General features: G+C 42.7%; 1 long non-coding RNA gene across 1 annotated transcript in view; it reads right to left on the bottom strand.

The window, feature by feature from the left end:
• Positions 1-3,725: 3,725 nt before the first annotated feature.
• The window catches only part of LOC128412780 (uncharacterized), a 39,035-nt gene continuing 20,750 nt past the window's right edge, over positions 3,726-22,010 (bottom strand). The window contains exon 3 of the long non-coding RNA XR_008330159.1: positions 3,726-7,075. This is a non-coding gene — a long non-coding RNA (uncharacterized LOC128412780). The remainder of the gene's footprint in view (positions 7,076-22,010) is intronic.

A 22,010-nucleotide genomic window follows, 5' to 3' on the forward strand; every position in this document is an offset into this window, starting at 1 on the left:
CTTGGATCTCAAGATGGCAATGAGGTGGAGAAAGTCCAAGGAATGGCCTTGTACACTTGGCTTGGCACATACTCTCACACACATACCACCAGAGATGTCGAACTGCAACATGGGGAAGCAGCTTAATTATTGCCATGTGTGCTTGTGTATCTGTTTGGGGCACTGATGTCCAAGTACTGACTCTGTAGCAATATCCTCATTTTGAATGGAAGTAAAGATTGATGATCTACCAAAAGCCTCAGAAGGTAATTTTTAAAAAAGAATTTAGAATTTGCTGGCAAAATAAAAGTTAAATAGGTTTGCAATGCTTAAATTCTTCTGAGTTTTGTGCGTGCACTTTTAAGAGGAGGGATGGAAGTACAGGGCGGGGAATGTTCTGAGCCAAACAGGACTATGCAGGCTGCAGCCTTTCTGCTTTCAGAGTGATCACTCAGTTATGTTGTTCTTACAGGGTTTGAACTGAGGAACATCTGCACCAAAGCTTCCTTCCCATAATTTATTTTACCTCTGAGATATCCTTCCTCCTCCTCTTCATTTTTGAGTCCTGGGGATTTGACTGTGGTGTTTGCGTAAGATTATTCCAGGTTTCTTGACAGTAAGTCCCCTTGATTTATTGTACCCCACTTCCAATAACGAAAGACTTGTGGAAAAGTCATCTACTTAAGTTGTGGGCAATGGTTTCTCTCTTTAAAACAAAAAACGGATCACACACACATTCTACTAGCTGTACAGTGCTGTGTAACAGAGAATGCTTTATAATTTGCTCCCTTATATTTTTGTAAAATAAAATTACCCCTTTAGCTATGAGGTTACACTGGTTCATGTGTTTATTGTGGAGATCTGATGTGAGCTTACACAGAACAAAAGAGAGGGGAAGGTGGGAGACTGGCAGCAGAATAGCCTACTTCACATAGTAAAATGTCAAACTGGCTCTGACTGCATGCTGTAATCCAGGGTAGACAACCTGGTACCCTTCAAATGTTCGCTGGACTACAACTCCCATCAGCTCCAACAAGCACATCCAAACTACATTGCTATGTTTTCATCTGGGGGTATTTTATTGCTTTGTTGCATTGTGTTGTAGCTTTGTTCAACATTCAACACACTGGCAGTTTCTCTGTCTAATTGTTACTATATAGTATTAGTTATTTGTAAACTGCTTAGAAACTGTCCTACGTATTAAGCAGTATATAAATACATGAATGAATAAATGAATGAATTGATGAGCCGTAAAACCCCTAACCACTCAAATTAGAACAAAAACGTAATTTACGCTAGAGGAGAGAACAGTGTGAAGCTAAAAATGGGGAAATGGCAGCTGCAAACTCCCCTGCAAATATGTTTCAGTTCAGTTCCCTTGTAGCTCAGAAGGCTGTAAATTACACTGGCAGTGTAATGTTTCTTAGTGGTGCTCCAGAGGTATATAAAAGAGCCCAGAAATTATGTGAGGCCAGTTAAGGGATAAAAGACTCCTTGTAAAGATTCGTGAAATCCTGTCCTGCTCCATAGCATCTCCCCCCACCTGGGCACTCCCCACCCAAATAAAACAAAACTTGGCTTTTTCAGTTTGTCACTTTCTGTGAGGTAGTATCTCTCACTACCATCCAAACAAATTAGGGAACAAAAACTTCATTCCTAGAAATGGACCCCAAAAAACATTAAATGGACCAAGAACAGGGTAAATAGTTTAGTCGCCTCTCCCTAAAACCTGCATATCCGCATATGTTAAGTTTGGATAACTTACAATGCATGTCCACTCAGAAGCAAGGCCCACTGAATTCAACTGGGCTTACTCTCAGATTTGGGAAGTATGTACAGGACTGCTGCCTACAATGCAAATTTGTACTATGCGATGAAACTTAGTAGGAACAAACAGGTGACCCTCACCAATCCCAACTATCCAAAAAGGCTATGCTGTTTAAATAGATTCCAGAAGAAAGCATTTCGAAGCAGCAGCAGTGGACAACAGCAGTAGATTGAGGCAACCACTGGAATCCACAGAGATCTGTCCACATATATCAAGATTAATGTGAGCCTTTTTGTTGCACTGTAAATTTAAGTAATAAAATTTAACCACCTCCCTTTAGACTAAGATAGTTTTTAAGCAGTAACTGAGTGTCTACCCAGATATATGGCCTGTGTACTATGCTAGTTTTAAAGAAACGCAAATGAAAAACCATACAGGAAAAGGCTTAAAGCAGGGGTACATAGAAATTCCATCATTTCCAGTAAGACGTCTTTCCTGCATAACTTGTTCCTTCAAAAACTCACACTGTATCCAAATACCAGTTTCCCTAATCAAATTAGAATGCAACCCTGTATTTATTTATTTTCCTAAAACATTTTCGACTTAGCTCTTCGGTCCAAATAAAAAGACATTCAGAACATCAGACATGATTGAAAATAATAAAATTTGCCTATGCCATACAGGCACAGGCATAGCAAGAGAAGATCAGAAAATATTTCTCTATGCCACAGGAGCTGCAAGGATCCCAATTGCTAAAAACTGGAAAAAAGAAACTGTGCCAACAAAAAAGGAATGGCAACACAAACTGTTAGAGTACATTGAACTGGCTAGATTAACAGAGGTAATTAGAGATCACACTTGACAAGAGTTTCAAAAAGCACGGGGAAAATGCAGAGAATACTTCACAAAACAGTGCCCTAAAATTCATACCTGGACTTGTTTCGATTAATGTCTGCAGGAGACTTTGTGGATATTTAAGTTATAATTAGAAAAATCTTAATAATTATTCATAAAGGACTCAGTTTATAAGAGGGAGGCCAGATACAGGATAAAGGTTGTTTGTATTTGGTTGTTTGTATTGTTGTATGTTATGTTCACATTTAACGTGTATTGGGGGTGGGGGGGTTGTGTTATGTTGTAAATAAAACTCCAATAAAAATTTAAAAAACAGAAAAAAAGGAAATAATAAAATTTAAGTTATTAAAAGAGCGGCAGAACAACATCAGTCTTACAAAAACTGTGGGAAAGACCCACCCTAGAAAAGGCAGAAAGATCAGTACAAATAATAATTTTAAAAAATAGTACTTTTGCCTTCTTGAGGAAAGTGTGACATAAGCAGAGTGTTACCAATAGAAAAGGTCCAATCCTGAGTCACTATTGACTTAACTTCTGTGATTTGGAGGACGTGGAGAAGAGACTATTTTTCTTAATGAGAGAAGATTATCTTAATAGGGAGGGTGGTTTTAACACAGGTACCGGTAGTTCCAGGGCTTTTTTCAGCCAGAACTCACTGGAACTCAGTTCCAGCACCTCTCAGTTGGGCGCCATTGTCATTATAAGAGAATAATGAGGGGCATTCATGGTGAGTTCCAGTACCTCTTTTACTACAAAAATAGCACTGGCTAGCTCTGTTATGATTATGATCATTATTTAGATATCTTACCCACCCTTACCTACCCTTCACTAGAAGGCCCCAGGGTAGGTTACAGCAATAGAAAAATACGATTTAAAATCAGTTAAAACAGTTTACAATCCAAAGACTAGGATGCATCCTAAAAACACATATATTAGGTGTCAAATGCAGATGAAATGAAATATTTTATTTAAAAAAATGTCAACAGTTGCCATTGCTGCTGAGGGATAAGGAGTGATTGCTATTTACATACTGTAATTAATTCAAATGTATGTAGATTGCACAGAGCCATTTAAAATAATAATTATAAATAATAATAATAATACCATAGCAGCTTGGATAGGGGGAAAGCAACCTGATCATGCATGTATTTCAAAATGGGCAGGTGATCACTCCAAATTCCTACCTTCTTACCTACCATAGTTTTGATCTTTATATTTTGCCCTTTACAAGCCTACAAGGTAATCTCTACTAACCAATCACCCATCTGTTTACTTTTTTCTTAGGCTCCCTCCCATTTTTAAAAAATAAAAAGGAATTGGATTTCCAAGCTTTTCTTTCACTTTTCACCCTTTCCCGGGTCTTTGATGTTAATTGTTTGCCATGCTGGAGCACTCCTTGGCTGATTAAGTCCAAGCTTCTTCCCTGGTTTTGTTGACCCATGAATGGGGGCCTCTCCAATGCTCACTGGAGTGCACTATCATTACCCTCCTTTACCCCCCCCCATTTGACTTGATGGGTTAATCCCACTGTATAAAGAAAAGTGGTATGGGAGGGGAAACTGAAGCAGCATGAATTGAGGGGGGGGCTGAGGAAGGAGGATATCCAGCAAATGCTCAACTGCTCCTGCTTAAAATAACACCATTTATTTAGACAGGTCAAGACATGAAAAAGGCATATGAGAGGCTACTACTGAAGGTCAATACTGATATGATATTTATATTTGTAAGAGGCTAGAATGGATTTTTACTAAAAAAAGTTCAACCCCACCTCCCATCCCATAAAACTTAGAGATCTGGCACCTATGCTTTTTGTTTCCTCTTCCTCCTTTCCTCACTTCTTTCTACCAAACCATACTAAAATTTGTACACATAAAATTTTTGATCTGGCTATTCTGGTCTTTGTCCAGGCTTTTTAGAGTATAGTGTGGACTATATATTAGTGGATACAAAAGAATGGACATTTCTTCTGGTTTATATATGGTGAGGTGACCAGATCTGTAAAGGCAGCAACTGATTCAAGCATGTCCAATTGACACTTGACTGTGCATGCACACCTTGCGGTAACCTGGAAGTGGCCAGAAAAAGGGGTGGAATGGAAGCAGAGGCATAATGGGGTGTAGTGCGCACTCCACCATCGCAAGTGATAATCCAGAACACAACTCCAGTGAAAATTGTGTGTTGCCTGTACACAGTTTTCTAAGAGTGGTTGCACCATAGACTTGTGTAACGGCATTCTGATATTGTTTCATTTTCAATCTGTTTCCTAATGATTCCCAGTGTGGTATTTGTTTTCTACGTTTGGACAAGACTTCAGTTTGCATAGGACAGTTTCTCACCTTTAATAGCATCTTTAACTCTGCTTCTTAACCATGCAGGGTTCCTCTTGGTCCTGGTGGTACCTTTCTTCATCCATGGTATACCCTCAAGCTGAGCTTCTAATATTGTGGTTGCAAACAGCTCCCAATGATACCCTTCATGGCCAGTAGCCACTGATGGCATTACACTCAGGGAATTTATCTAAACCTCTTTTAAAGGCATCCAAGTTGGTAACCCATCAATTTCAGGTGACAGCTTCGAATGGACCATCTTCCTGTAGCTTTCACTGAATCTACTGGGGAGTTAAACCCCAGAGTGTCCTTTCAAAATCCACCACCAAATAATATGGGCAAAGGGACTGAAGAGAAACCAAAGCTCAGGAAGATTTCAACCAGATTCCAAGTCCTGAAAATGCATTTTCATTTTACAGAGTTGGCTTTATTTCTTATACAGTTCCCAGTGTGGTTCAAATCAAAGCTACTGCTCCACCCAGCATACTACTGTCTTCCCTTCTGCACCACCACATAAAGGTAATACCGCAACAATATTAGATGGTCGCCAGTGCCCCATCTCCTTCAGCCTTTTTACACAATTCCATTGGAATCCCCACTCCAGTACCATTCCCAACTACAAATGACTACATTCCTGACCCAGAACCAAACTCAAGAGTCCCAGGGAACTTCCAGACTGTCTCTATTTTCAGGCAGGATTCAATCACATACCAGCAAATTCAGGTTGCACAATTTCAAGCTGATTTGGAACTCTTGGGTACGGTTGGGGAAGAGATTTGATTCAGATCGCATTTAACGGTGAGCCTACCTAATTCACACTTGCTAAAACAATATGCAATCTGTAGCACAGTAATCCTTTGAAAGCTGCACATCTCTGAATTCTGCAGTGCAGTTCTCCAACCAAGTAATGTGTACAAAAATGCATATACTAGGTAAAATGTGCATTAAAATGTATCATACAGAACACATCAGAGAAAATAGCTTGCAAAAACATGTGTATTGGGAGAGATTTCCATCAAATGCTGATGTATTTTCATGTGGAGTAAAAAAAAGTCACAAAATGATGTGGAAATGTGGAGAGCTGGATTTAAGAGAAATTGAAATTGACGAGTTCACCCATCTCTGCTCTTGAGCAACAAACCTGGACTTTTAGCCATAAGGAAAGTGATGGAAATGCACTGGAAAGTGTGAAATAACACTGGGTTTATGTGATGCCGTATAACCTCACCACAATAAATAGCTGGCATCATCTAACCTCCCTGCAAACTTGTGGAAAGTGAATTATCAATAAATAGGTTGCCTGGAAGTGCTCCCAGTGATCAGCAGATGTGCTGCTGCTAATCAGATAGAGATGTTTTGCATTTGGCCACCCTCAAGTTTTAATTTCAAGAGGTGGTGCTTTTCTCATCCCTGCATGACAAGCTGCACTTGTCAAAATTCTCCCTACCACACAACCATTAAAAGTTTAAGGGGCCCCATCCTCTCTGGCATTTGGTTACCCTGCTACCAACCACATCATACAAGCATGGTAAATCTGAGTGTGGGTGGTTTTTGTCGTTCTGACAGTTGCTCCATTAATACTTTCACTTATGTTGCTAAGACTGTGGTCATCAAACTACTTAACTCCAGTGACCTCTTTGGGACTATTTAAAATAAAGTGGTTTGAAGATTGCAGCTTAAATCACTTTTCCTACAGATCAGTGGTCAAACTAGTTTTCCACATTTAATTAGGTGTTTAACCTTTTCACGTACTTAGCTGCAAGCTCAAAAGAAAGAAAGAAAAAGGGATTTGGACATGCACTTCACTTGCATGGCCTACAGTACAGTAAATTACATTTTATTTTCTAAGTAAGCCTTCAGAACAACAATATCTGTGCCTGGTAAAGGTCTCACATCCAGCAGTACACATCAAGTGGTTTGTCAGAACCCTGTATGCATTTTCTGTTTTGTACTTGTGACTCAAAATCAGCAGAGAGAAATGAGCAGTTTCTCTGAGGAGACTTCTCTCTCTTTTCTCCCCCACATTCAATGACATTCGCTCTCTTTCTGGCCCCAGGGCATTCTGTTGCTGTTGGCACTGCGTGGCCTTCTTCTCGGTCCAATTATTCAGTCAAATCTGCCAGATGTTCCAGGGCCAACTGGCTCTCTGAAGCAGAGAGAGAGAGAGAAAGAGAGACTCCTTCAGAGTAAGTTGGCAGACGTTATTGTGTTTCCAAACACTTGGAGAGAGAAAATTCTGGCTTTGCAGACTAACTTTAGCTGCCACTATAATGGATACTTTGCCAAGCAAACATAAAAATAACATTTTTTGTCCTTTCACAGATATGGTACACAGAATGGGCAAGGTGCGGGAAACAAAGCACAAGGGACTTGAAGTGATTTGGGTTTCTTTTCAAACTGCTGCCATGTTCTCAGCGGACTCTGCTTTGAGCCATCTTGCAGATTTTCCCTTGGCACTATGCTTATTTTCATTAACCAGTTCCAACCAGTACATTTGGAAACCGGCATAAATTGCTTTTCTCTCAATAGAAGATTACATTCCAGACTACCTGTTTCTGCTTGTCTGTCTCCTCTGACATTGTGCTTATGTGTGTGTGGCTCAATGCATGGATATTGCTGCAAGCTCCCCAAGCTGAAGGAAGTCCAGGACCACTTTGCAGGGTCAACGTATTTGTGGATGGGTGAACACTGGAGAATTGCAGTGTCTTTTGTAGTATAGATTGGGCAGGCAGCAAACAAGCAAGCACACATGGGCAGTGCTTTCCCCAAAGCTGCATCAGTTCTGAACCAACGCAAGAATCTCGGAGAGCTTGCTTCTCCCTCTCCAATCAGCCCCCACAAACCAAATCCCTGCCAGACTGGTTTTAACTCCCCTCTAAAAAGTTGAAGCAGGAGAGACTAGCCATTGCTCAGTTCCTTATAATTCACTATATAGTGTCAGAGTATAGGAAAGCCATTTTGTATAACAAAACGTTTGGTTGTGACTGAAATGTGGCAAAGGCACTGAAACAGGGTTCAAAAGATAAAGATTAAATTATTAGCTCTGGCATTATAACTTGCCTGTTTCACGCAAGTCACCTGTTCTCATCAGAATATGTCCGTTTCCTATTTTCCCACTTGTCACTCTACTTCAAAACATTGTAGTCTTGGAACAAATGTCTCCACACTGATGTCTACTAAGGGTGACTAAGGAGATCAGGGTTAGAAAGTAACTGGCTATCAATGCTGAGTGAATAAGAAGTTGGCTTCCATCACTTGGCAGGATTGTAGTCAGAGGGTGGCTCGGTTGAAGACATGCACCATATAAGTGTGCAGCAGCCAACTAGCCAGCAACACCAAGCACAGGTGTGAGCCACAATGACACTGCTATGCATTGAGCGCTGCTGTCTAATTATGTGGTTGCACAGTACTGATCACAATTAGTATCTACGTAACAGATGTAACAAGACCTTCAATCTCAGATGAGGCTGAAATAACAATGCTTTTTTATTAAAAAAAAAGCCCAAACGATTAAAGACACACTCAAAATCATATGTATAGTATTGAAAAGATTTTAAGTAATCTGCTTTAGTCTCCAACACTAAATTTAGTTTTGCTGGACTAGGCAACAGCCTTTAATTAATACTCACTGTATTAAAACGAAAAGGACACTAAAAGGTATGTATCTGGAAGGCTTTCCTGGGTTGCAAGTTTAGTTTCACTTTCCACTTTCGCTGCTTGCTTCTGTTTGTAAGGTGTACAGTAGATCACATCTTACATTCAGTTGCAAAGGTTCATCATATACATGAAAATTGCATATAGATGTCATGGATTGATTGCAGAGAAATGGTGGGAGGAGCCAGCTGGGGAACCACCAAGAAAAGGCGGCTCAGGCTCAGGGCCCATGGAGTGGTGGCAGGACAATGAGGAGGGCGAATGTTGGGGGGAGGAGGTGTTGGAAGCTGAAGAGGTAACAGGGTTTAGTGAGCAGGTAGAGGCTGTGGCAGAGAGCAGTCCAGAGGCAGAGGCTGAAGCTAAAGGAGGGGAGGAGGGATGCCAAGAGGCAAAGAAGAGTCAGGCTGGTGAAGAGTCATGGGTGTCTCCCCCTCCTGCTGCAGCAAGCTCCCCTCCCCTATCTCCCAGAACCAGAAGAGGCATGAAAAGAGGGGAGGAGAGGTTGGCTTTTTACAGACAGAGTTTCCGATTGCTTGAAAAGAAGGGAACTTTGACAGCTGTGAGGAGGTGGGGACTTTCAGTCTCAGTGACTGGTCTATGAGGCAACACCTCCCAGGGATGAGTTACTGTGCTCATTAGACCTGGCACTCCAAGTCTGTGCAGATCATGTTCTTGCTAATAGTTAACACCAACTTGCACCGTGTGATTTACTGCCAGCATTCCTATCAATAACAAAAACCTTGGGAGCTGCCCTTGAGGCTAGCGGGTGAAGGGGAGTAAGAGAGAACCCCTTATACTTCCAGAACCACAAGCACAAACTCTGGGAGGCTAGGGATGCTCATGCAAGATCTCGTGGGAGCTTGGATGGCCCCATTAGATCTCATACAAGCACCCCAGAACTGACATGTGGAGTAGGCCGTTCCCTTCAAGCAAGTCGACCTGGTACAAAAAAGAGTTTTTAAGCTCTCTACCTTGCTTGGATTTAACTTGTACAATTTCAACCAGCCATGTATGGTTGAAATCATGCAATCCTACTATAATGGCTGATCATTTTAAGTAAAAGAAACCTGTGGAAACCTTACAGCCATGTCTGTCTTCCTTGGAATAAAATGAAGAATCTACTCTGCAACAGCTTCCCCACACTACCTAAGTGCTGTAGAGAGTTTGGGCCACATAAAAGGAGATAATGATAGTTAGGATCTAGGTACAGTGTTTTCTACAGATACAGTATTAATCAAGGTTCATTACAAGTGCTGATGGGGAAATAAATACTGTAGTCTGCTAAAGCAAGATGAGAGCCCTCAAGCAAGTAGGTCAGGCATAGGCAAACTCGGCCCACCAGATGTTTTGGGACTACAGCTCCCATCATCCCTGACCACTGGTCCTGTTAGCTAGGGATGATGAGAGTTGTAGTCCCAAAACATCTGGCAGGCCGAGTTTGCCTATGCCTGAAGTAGGTCATTCTGCAATACAAAGGAAAAGGCACAAACCATTCTGAGCTGGAGGATAATCGCTTCCTAATGCCCACAGGCCACATTATTACATCAAATATGATTATCCAGTTTTTAGCCATTAAAACAGTGATAGGTCCTCCGAACAACAGTGGACTACAACTCCCAGTTGGGGGTGATAACATTTTGACTTGGTAGGACTGCAGTTTCTAACCATGCTGCTTTCATCACAATAGGACTTGGACTATTATTAGACATGTGCAGAGTGCCACTGACACCTCACAAAACCCCCCAATTATTTTCTTCACATCTATGGACAGTGGAAGAGCTTCTGTGTAAGAGGGCCCAAGTATAATTCTCAGACAAGATTGACTCCATACCTCTTATTTAGAAATTAAGCCATTCCACATGACATAAGCTTTTGAATTCATGTATTGTTTACACATCTGTTGCAAAAAAACCCCTAAATAAACATACAAAAACTTTTGAAATGTGAGGAAACTTTGCTTCTAGTTGCAGACAGTTTTCCTCCAACCAAAACTCAATTTAACGTTTTATTATCCAAAACACTTCTCTCCCTCTCTCCCTCAAGGTCACACAAGAACCACTAAACTAAACAGAAAAAGCTCTTCGAAGTAGGAAACCTGTGAAAAAAGCTGGCCTTTAGGGAAAAGCTCTGGGCATGTTCACAACCAATGTATGATTCTGATATACTCCAAGGCTATCATATGAGGTTATTCTTGAAGCGGTCCTGACTCCTTTCATATCTGCTGTCCTGGCTGTGCTGGATAGCCCTCATAACAACAGCTGGAGTGGGAGCCGTCCTTGTAGGGCTGAAATTCAGGCAGTCCAATCAGTCACATGGTTTTTCTGTTTAAGAGACACAGGAGAGGGACCTCTTTTCCATTTTGGATTAGGATTGGCTGAATGGTGTAGAAATCTGACTAGCCAGAGTACAGGAGATTGACAGAAATGCCTCTGTAAATTCAAAGAAGTATAAAATGTGGGGGCGGGGGCGGGAAAGAGTGTGGTTTTGAGATCTGAAGGAGGAATATTTTTTAAACTGCTTGGCATCTTCAGCAGTAGAGCAGAGCCCCAGTAGCCCCACCTCCACTGACAACTCCCATTATCTCCTACCATGCTGGTCATGGCTGATGGAAGATAGAGTCTAACAGCATGTGGAGGGCCACAGGTTACCCATCTCAGTATCAAAATAAGATCATCCACATATTCTGGTGTAGATAAAGTGCCAGTTGGTGATGTCCAACTAACTAGTGCAAAGAGTTTTAACTGTACAGTGGAACTTCCCTTCTCCCTATGCATCATCTAACACCCCCTAAATTGTTCCGGATTTCCCTGCAACCCTCCGGAGCAGATATATGGGGAGCGCAGCAGGTGCCTAGAGAGAGGAGAGACTGAGGAAGTTCTTTTGCACAGCTAAAACTCCTTGTGCTATTGGAACTGTTTGGTTGGATACCATCCTGGGTTTCCATGTCTCATGCTCAGGTACCATTGAGTCTATGGAAACAAGACCCTTTGCTTCCACTGGTACAAGGTAGTGGTTAGCACCTAGTGGTCGTTTAGACTATCCTATCCAGCACATAGTCATTTCCAGTGGACAGGACCAGAGACTGGAAGTGCAATCCTATACATATCTACTCAGAGGCTGAACCCCTTAAGTTCATTATGACTTACTGCCAGGTAAATGTGTAGGATTGTGGCTTGAGCCTGCTGGTTAATCCGGCAATGTCAAAGAGACCATTCTGTCCCTGAGAATCAGCTAAGCTCCCTTCTCATTTTATGCAGCATTCGGCCAGAATAAATGTACTGTGCTGATTTTGGAAGTGAAAAATCAGCATTCAAAACTCTTGCCTGTGAAGCTCACAGGGTGGTTTTGGGCACATCACAGTAAAAACATACTATGGCCCAAGGCCTAATTTTAGGCGGGAGGGCAAGAGAACAGGGAGAGAACAGGCAGTGCTTCCTCCGCGTTAAAAAACAAAACAGAACAAACCTCATTACAAATGGAGAGCTAACACATCAGGGAGAGTGGTTCTAGTGTAGAATATTACATGTTGTGCTAGCTTTCTGACTGCATGGAGATTTTAATTCACAAGTGCATTAAAAAAATTGACCCTCCACACTGCTATCTGAAAGGGTACAGTCCACTTATCACCTCCGCACGCTTACTACCTCATCCCACTGCGTGTGTAGACAAGGCAGACTAGAGGCAAAACCACACCCAACGGAAAGGGAGCTGCGAATGTACTGCAGTGCGCACAATAGTTGCCCTGTGTCATATTTTAGAGTTGATTTGCAGCACACTTGCCAAAAGAGGCTGGGCACCACCAATTTATTATTATGTGCATGTTTAGACTGTGCTGTTCTTGCAAACTAGCTAGCTGTGGGCAAGATTCCACACAGGCATATATGATATGATAAGCTTTTCTTCGCGTCTTTCAGCTTCTTTCCCCTTCTTCTAAGTGTCTGTCAGTTTGCCCCTTTCTACCTCTTTAAAAGTAACAGCAAATGGAATTATCCCCCCCCCCCAGCACAAACTTGCAATGCCAAAAATTTCTTCACCACTACCAACTAGATGCTTTTTGTTTCTGTTTGCTTTACTTCCCGGTATTATTTAAAACCATCTTGCTTTGGTTTAATCAAATTAAACTTGGAACACCTTCCTACAAGACAACGCACAGCCTGTTTAACAATCTGGTTAAAGGAGCCTTCTTGCCAACAGAATATTTCTTCAAGAGCAGGTGGTGTAAATGACAAAATGGCATAACATAACTCGATCTGTTAACAACCATTGCTTTTCCTTTTTGCGAGGGAGAACAACATGAGCTTTGCAAGATCCATGTTTGGTGCTGAAAGCTTCTGCTCTTAATTTATTTAAAAGAAACGAAACCTTTGAAAATCTCAGAGAAAACAATTTCACTGTCCTTTCATCAGTACTCTCTCTCTCTCTCTCTGTGTGTGTGTTGAGGCTGAGGGGTGGGGTGGGGGTGTAAGAGAAACTTTGGAAAGGGCCAAATTAAAAAGAAAAGTGTTCTCTCTGTCCCATTTTCTCCAGGTTTCTTATCATTTGCTTCCTTCCGGGAAGCACACCACAAAGCTGTCCCCGCTCCAGAGTTGTAAAATAACAGGTTTTCTGTTATTGCCAAACTGCAGTGGTCTGGAGTCCTGTGAAGCGCACAGGGCAGCCTAATTAGGCCCATCCTTAATGAGCAGCCCTGAGTCCAGTAGACTTTTTAAAAAGAAAGTGTGGGTGGGGGAGAAAACCTGGCTCAGTGTGCGTAAAACAGATATTGGAACACGCGTCCCTCTCAACCCTTTTCCATCCTACTCATAAACCTACCACAGCTTTGGAGCCATGTCAGGAGGGCTGCCAGAGCAACGTTTCAAAACAAAAGACCATTGAAGAACTGCAGAGTTTATTTTACGGAGCTGTTGTGTAGCGCTGAAATGAAGGTCTTTTATGGAATATCTGGTCACCCCTAGAGCCAAGCACTTCTTTTTATTTCATTGTTCTTGTTTGCTGCTGCTGCTGCTATTTAATATTTGAATTTGCACTATGGGAAAGTGCACGTTGGGGTTTCCGTTGATGTTATTGTGCGAGAATGTGTATTTGCATGTGTTTGTGATGAACTTGCCTCCCTATAATTGCTCTTTTAGCACTTGTGCGCGCCTGCGTAGGCATGTGTTTTTGTCTTTGACAAGAAATTCTGCCAAAACTTCACGTCAATGAACGTGCAGGCAGCGCTGCAAAAGTGACCAGATCAAAACCAGCCTACTCTTGTGCCTTTACTAGCAGGCTGGTCTCCAGAAGTCAGCATGTAAAGCTTTTCACAGCATGGCAATAAACATCACCTCCTGCTAATGTCTGGAGAGCAATCTGTTGTTGAAGACGCAGCTTTGGAAAGTCACGCAGTGCAATATACCAAAGGGCTCTCAAAGTCTTGTTAGCCTTGCTCCTATGAGGCTTACTGGCTCTATGAGAAGATATGGAGGCACTCCCTTGCTCATCAGTTCATCTCCATGCTGGGGAAATGGCAGAGGTTGAACTTAAAGGGACATGCCTTCCTACTAATTTAGATTGGCATTTGCCCTACTGCAAAACAGCAATACTAAATGGTTCCTGTAAGTAAGTACCTTTGTTAATGTATCCAGGTGGGGCAAGCCAAACCCTTGCTGGACAGCAGTGGAACATGGTGGAGCAGTGGAGCAGACCCATCTCTTATGCCTGGGTGGAAAGTGGGGGGTAAATCTCTACGCCAGTGTTTAGGCCCAGGTCAGGATTGTTGCCATCCATTCATGGCAGTGGGAATGGCTTGGGATCCATATGATCCCCGGCTAGATAATCTCCTCCCCATTTTGGAACTTTCTATGGGCTACTGTCAGTGGAAACCCCACCAGCAGTACCTCTGCCTGCTGGCACATTTAACAAATGGGATGGGAAATTCACACTAAAATGCTGGTGTGAATTCCAGTGATGTGGAAATGTGATGAATGGAAGAATGAGAAACTGAGAAATTGGATATATCCCTTCTCTGCCCAGTCTAGTCCAGTCCAATTTAATCTTCCCCTCCTCCAGCTCAATACAAAGCAAGTTTGGATTGTAAGCTCAGTTAGTAACCCAGAGCATGACCAGTTTGGTTGCACTGGGCATGGAGCCTCAGCAGAACTGCAGAGGTGCCGCAACTATGATGTAGAATGGAAGGTGAGAGGCGGTGGAGGGAAACGAAGAAGAGAGTTGGCAACTTAAACAACAGACTTCTTTTTAAGTTTCTAAACATCGGAAATGCTAACTACGGTACATTGCATGCTGCCTTGGTTCTAAGGCCTGCACTGAGAGACCACCATCCAGATCTTGAAGAAGGAAGAGGAACTAACATTTGTGCAGGTTCATTTAAAGCTATACACTAGCTGTTACCGATCTGGTGCCCTCCTGATATTTGGATGACAAGGACTTCTATCATCTCCAGCCAGTGTGTGGTGATGCATATACAAGCGGTGGCCATTTTGGGTGGGTCCAATTGATGCGTGATTGCAGATGTGCACGTCCTTTTGGACCCAGAAGACAACAGAATGGGGGCAGAATGGGGCACACTCTCTGCTGATGTGCGCAGTGGCCAAGAACATGCCTGTGTGAAATGGTCTCTGCCTGTACATACACCAAGAACACATGGCAGGATCCTAGCCATACATCACGGCAGCAGGCCCTGCTCCCAACTTGCACATGTCCATTAGGAGAATAGAAGATCTCTCTCCCCCAACTCTCTCATATGAAATTGGGAGGTGGAGGATGCAAACAAGTGCAGTGCAGAGGTTGGTCCAACAACATCTGGAAGGTTACCAATTCCACACACCTGCCTTAATGTCAGAATTCCAAATAATAGCTCTCAATGGCAGTGAACTTTAAACAGCAGGACCGGGGAATCTTTGGTCCTTCATATGTTTTGTTGGACTTCAATTCCCATCAGCCCCAGCCAACACAGGTTATGGTTAGGAATTATGGAAGTTTTAGTCCAGTAACAACTGGTGAGCCAAAGCTTCCCCTGCCCTGCTCTACAGGGGATTAAATTTTGTGAGCAGAAATAAGGTCAATGTAATGATGCATATTGAGTACCAAAGAGAATGACATATGAAAAAAATTCATTTCCATCCTTAAGTGGTGGTGGCCTAAATCTTTTGATACTAATACACTGTTAAAAGCCCTTATTGAGCTAAGTTGGCCTCAACTTGGCTTGGATAAAAATGAAGTAAATATTAAGTAAATATAATTAATTAATAAAATAAACTCCAGGCTGGTCAACAAAATATCAATACAAACTAATTCACACACAACATATAAATATGACCAATAAATAATGTTTTTTCTACCCCTTCCTTCTTCTGCCTAGAGTGAATACTCCCTCTTTTTCTGATTAGTGTTAACCATAGTTTAGAATTAGACATGCAGTGATGCCATGTTTAATGCCTAGCGGTCTCATAACTATGGTTTGAAAACCTCTTTTTTGCATAAATCCTTCAAAACTTTGTATGGTAAAAGTACTTATGAAACTACCCTGAGGCCTCCCTGTTCATAGAATAGATCTAAGGAGTAGATAGATTTTATATATATATATATATATATATATATATATATATATATATATATATATATTGTATCTTTCTAGTATCTATTAAGATGGGTTTCTGTCTACTTCTCTCTTTTTTGAATCATGCATCCATACTAACGCTAGATGTCAATGACTTATGGCTGCTGCTGACCTTGGCTTGACTTTGAAACAGTAACGCAGATGTGAAAGTGCCAAATGAAAGTGGCTCTTTAATGACATGAGACTAGCTCAAACTCTGAACACTGGGTCTCGGCATTTCTATTTGTTTTCTTACTTGAGAAGCTCAAGGCTTTAAAGCTAACCCTTGAAAGCAATGCATTTCTAATCACATAAAAGTGTCTATGAGCTGAAGAGGCAATAGGCACTTTAATCTTTGCATATCCCTTTCTTTCTTCAAGTATCTCTCCCCGCACCCCACTCACACACACAACTAACTTACCTCCCTCCACCTTCTATACTATAGTATAATACAAGAGAGTGCGGGGGGGGGGGGAGAGGACAAGGAGGACTGCCTACCCGCCCCCATGCTGAGCCCAAGGAGACTTTGTGAGAAAGCTCCTCTCCATCTGCAGTCCAGCCCGGTGGGAGTCAATTAATTCTGAATAACCTAAACCGACAGAGGTATTTGCATTCACAACCTGACTGATGACCGTATAAAATTGATTTATGAATTGAAGTGCTTCCCCACCCCTTATCCTCGATTCAGGCCATAATTGATTATATGTGCTGCAGCGAAATTAAAGAAAAGGGGGGGAAATTAAATGAAAAGAAAAAAGGGAGGCCCCACAGGCACTGCTCTATATTCTCAAGGTTTCCCGGGATTAGCTGTTCCCATTCATCACTTATCATTTTTTATTTTAAAACTTGCTTCCCATCCCCAGCTCCGCAGGCCATCCTTTGCTTTGGCAGTTGTTCTTCCCACTTTAAGGTGCTGCTTGGTGCAAAACAGAAAGAAGAACTAAAGGGCAGGTATAATAGAACTATCATGAGGTGTGGAATTTGGCTGGCTCATGGAATAGGAAGAGTACTAAATATTATATGCTTAGAATGTGCCATGTGTGTGAATTTAGCAGGAAATATCCTCTATTCCTTTTACAAAAAAAGTCCTACAGATCCAGCATTTATTGTTTATTGTGCCTAGGGGCTGTGGGGATATGACATAGACCTAGCTCAGAGGACTACTTTTTAAATTGCTGCCAAGTTAGAGAAGCAGATGCTGTATTTACATAGTAGTTGGATACTTCATGTCAAGAAATTGTCTTTACTGGTATGGCTTCCTTGCCGCAACTTATTCTGCATGTCTGTCACTCTTGTTGTTGTTTAGGAGAAGCTATCATTAACTGTACTGCAATAGAATTGTACTTTTTTGCCACACTGAAGCAGCAAATTGCAGTAACTCATGCTGTCTATCTGCAGGCATGCATAGGAGCCAACTCCTAGGGGTTGAGGTCCCTCTGCCCCCCCCAATAAAATATTTAAGAGAGCTACTCCCCCCCCCCGAGTTAATGGGCATTGCCATTCAAATGGGATGTGTGTTCTGCATCTTGTGATCGATTAGGCAGGGCCCCCCCCATATTTTAATCAAGTTGGAACCCCTGCAGGCATGCAAAGTTTGGACACCACATACACACCAGCAAACCAAAATAAAAATAGTATGCAATCACCTTTTATTCCAGAATGGAAGATGTAATGACAGCACAGGTCTGGTGAAGCAGGATGCCACAAAGGAACACAAATTTTACCAGCATATAGTGATCATAATGGTCAAGCTGGGGGTTAACGCAATATATATGTTACCACACTTTCGTAGAAACATTCCAAAAGAGTGCACCTTGAATGACACACATGCACACACAGTAGCCTAGCTCAGCCTATTCCTGACATGGAATGCCTTACCAGTCATCATATTGCAAGGTAAATATATATTGATGTGCAGCTGAAAATAATAATATGCAGGTGTGCAAATAAAGCAGTGTTCCAGATGTCATTGGACTCCAACTCCCATCATCCTTGACTACTGCCCATGCTGGCCAGGGCTGCTGGGAGTTGGAGTCCAGCAACATCAGAAGGCCCACAAGTTTCCCACCAGTGAAATAAAGTACCGTATTTTTCACCCTATAGGATGCACTTTTTCCCCTCCAGAAATGAAGGGGAAATGTGTGTGCGTCCTATGGGGCGAATGCAGGCTTTCGCTGAAGCCTGGAGAGCGAGGGGGGTCGGTGCGCACCAACCCCTCTCGCTCTCCAGGCTTCAGGAAGCTATCCGCTAGCTGTGGGGAGAGCTGTGCGAAGTCGCCTGCACCCAGAAGCTATCCGCTAGCCGTGGGAGAGCTGCGCCAAGTCGCCTGCACCCAGAAGCTTGGGGCGCGCTGAGCTCAGCACACCCCAGGCTTCAGGCTTCGCGCAGCTCTCCGCTAGCCGTGGGAGAGCTGTGCGAAGTCGCGCAGCTCTCCCACGGCTTGCGGATAGCAGCCTGTTCTGGGGGCTGGGGTCAGGGGAAGCTCGGGCTTCCCCCGCCTCAGCCCCCCACCTGGGGGGGAAATAATTTTTTTTCCTTTATTTCCCCCCCAAAAAACTAGGTGCACCCTATGGGTCGGTGCGCCCTATGGGGCGAAAAATACAGTATGCAATTTGCTGTTCATCTATTCCTACATCCTGTGATTACACACTAAAGTAGAATGGAAATATATGAAGTTTGCCAATTACTTATTATTTTGCAACAATAGAAATGCCAGGTTTTGTACTCCCCTTTCCCAGGTGATTGGAAGAAGAACTAGGAAATTATATGGCACCCGCAGACTGGATATGGTACAATAAACAGGAGTGAGACATAGTAGGTTATAACAAAAGCAGAAATACAATTATATGATGGGAAGGCTATGGAATTAAGAAGCATTGGAAACAAATTCATGATATTATTACAGAGATAACAGGTTGTAATCTTCAGACAGACCCAATTGCAATGCTTTTAGGACATATGAAACATCAGATTAAGAGAGAGGGGATTGTTTTAGTATTACTCATAGCTGCCTGTATTATGTTTGCAAATATTTGGAAAAGTACTGTATTTCTCTGTGTATAAGACAATTTTTTAATGATAAAATGTTAAAAATGGGGGTCATCTTATACACGGATAGTGCAGAGGGGGGACGGGTGATTGGTGGCAGCTGCGAGCAGGAGATGGTCAGTGGTGATTGGGCGGGTGATCGGTAGCTGCGGCAAGGCCTGCTGATGATTGGCTGCTGCTGTGGCAATTGGGCGGGTGATTGCTGGTTGCTGGTGGCCAGTGGGCAGATGATTGGTGGCAATCTCCCCCCTTTTCCTTAATTTGGGGTCCCCAAAAATAGGGGTCGTCTTATACATGGGGGCGTGTTATACAGGGAAATATACGGTACTACCTACATCTTTGAGAACTGAGCAATAGCTGAGAAAACTTGGGACATTTTGATATTGAATAAACAATCAAGGGAAGGAAGAACTCAGACAATGGAGAGCTTCCAGAACAACTGGGCTATTCTGTGTAGATTTAGCATTTGCAAGATCACCCTTATAGTTCAGGTGAACTATCTACCCCTCATTCAGGTACTATTCAAACACTGTTTAAATAGGAGCTCACTGACAGATAAAAAATAGTAACACTAAGGAATTATCTGTATATGTGAATTGTACGGTAGCCATTTTTATATTTTTAACAGCAGCAGTACAGTGGGTTGCGGGTGGGATCTGTTATGGAGGTCCAGTCGGATCATGAGGTTTCCGCAACCTGAGGACTGCTTCTGCGCATGTGCGCGCAATGAAACCCGGTAAAATACTTCCGGGTTTGCCACATGCACATCCCGAAGTTACGTAACCAAACGGAGGTTCAACTGTATTTTGTGAAACAACATTTCTCAGCTACCCATTTCAAAACTACATTCATAGTTTGAAGAATCTTCAGAACATGCTAACTGGGAATAAAATGGCCAAAAATTAAAACAAAATAAAGATTTGCAGTGCTGGAACAATCCACTGACATAAGAGCATGGGAAACCTGCCAGCAACCTCTGTCATCCTTCACTACCCCACCTCCCACCAGCCCAAATCTGAGTGGGGTTTTTTTAAAAATGTTTGAAGAAAAAGGCATTCACCTGCAGGGGATTTTCAACCAGTGAGGTCTGTCAGAAAAAGAGACTCAACAGGAGAGTCAGCAGAATCTCCTGTGTTATAGACTGTTCTTAGCAGGAGGGGGTGAGTAAAGAATATGAGTTTGAGATGCTTTCTTCAGATTTCACTAACTTTAAATGGAAATCCCATCTGCTTCTTCATTAGGGTGCCAGGATCCCACACTGAGATACTGCAGCTGACAGACAAGAAGTGTGCATCATGCATTGTTTCGTAATTTTAGAGAAGTAACGTTTCCCAGAAATCATTTTGCCTCTTAGTCGTCTCACCCCCTATCTCTGTAACAAAACTTGGGGGTTGGGGGGGAGAGAGAGTTTAAAAGACATTCTTTATTTCTCCCACAGCTGCCCTCTGAGCCTCCCTCCCTCCTCTTTGCTCCAATGCATGCTGGGTAATGCCATGTATTCTTAGACTCCCAATGGCCCCCATTACTGTCAATTAGTTACGGAATGCTACTGGGATTCATGCCTGACAGCTCCGGCAAAGCAGGAGAAATGGTCTCAGTAGGGAGCAAGGGGCCTGCCTTTTTTCTTCCACAAGAAATACCTTTCTCAGCAAGGCTTTTTAACGGCCGCCCCTGCCCCCCATCTACACACGTCCATACACATGTGTGTGTGCGCGCACGCATATTGTGCTCAATTGTGAGAACTCTTGGTACAGGAGCCTGCAAGAAAGCCGACTTACTGCTGAAATAAAAGTACCTTAAAGCCTCATATTTTCCTTCACCGTGGCTAACCTAGTAAAGAGCTCTTGTCACAAACCCCGCACCCTGACCCACCTAGATATATCATGTTTCTTTCCCTCAGTTTCCAAGCTTTTTTAATCCTAAAAGCAAAGGGAAGTCAAAACTATCTGTGCCAAGTTTTAGGAGAGGGACAGATCACAGCAAAACAGATCACCTGCAGCTCTGCACACTTTTTAGCACTGGGGCCTTTTGTAATTTGAAAACTCCACTGAGGGAATGGCAATGTTCCTGTGATTCTACAGTCACCAGAGTAAACAGTCTTGTAAATTAATTTATTAATTGTGACCAACTGTGGATAGTTCTAGGCTCCCCAAGCTTATCTAATCCCTGTGTAAAGCCATCTAAAGGTCAAACTAGACAAGATGTTTAAAGCATCACTTGGAATTGTGTCAGTGGGTTGTATCCAGACTAGAGTTGCTATGTTTTTGCTGGGACCAAATCCCATTGCCCTTAATGGGGCTTACTTCTGAGAAGAGCTGTACAGGAATGCACTGTCAGTTAGGTATAATTTAATAGAAGAACTAAACAGCTCCACTAGTACAAGGATTTTTAGCTGCACAATGGAATTTCCCTGCCCTCTCCTCTACCTGTGCCAGTGGCAGACTTTGGGCTTTCAAATTTCAGTAGTGTGCTGCACAAGGCCAAAAATTGGCGCCCTCTGACTCTTGCCTTCCATTCCACATCATTGTTGCAGTGCCTCCTTTGGCACCCTCTCGTCTCAGTGCCCAGTGAGGGTGAACTGGTCATGCTCCCCTAAATATGCCTGTGCCCTCCCCAGAAGCCCACAAAATCTGCTTCAGAGGGTTGGGGGGGGGGACACACACAGAACAGATTCTGACGCCACACAGGGAAAAGAGAGGGCAGGTAAGTTACATTGTGCAGCTAAAAGACATTGAACTAAAAGAACTATTCAGATGGATACCGCCCTATGTTTTACAATCGGGGT

The sequence above is a fragment of the Podarcis raffonei genome, chromosome 4 (genome assembly GCF_027172205.1).
Source record: "Podarcis raffonei isolate rPodRaf1 chromosome 4, rPodRaf1.pri, whole genome shotgun sequence".
In the NCBI taxonomy this organism is placed as follows: domain Eukaryota; kingdom Metazoa; phylum Chordata; class Lepidosauria; order Squamata; family Lacertidae; genus Podarcis; species Podarcis raffonei.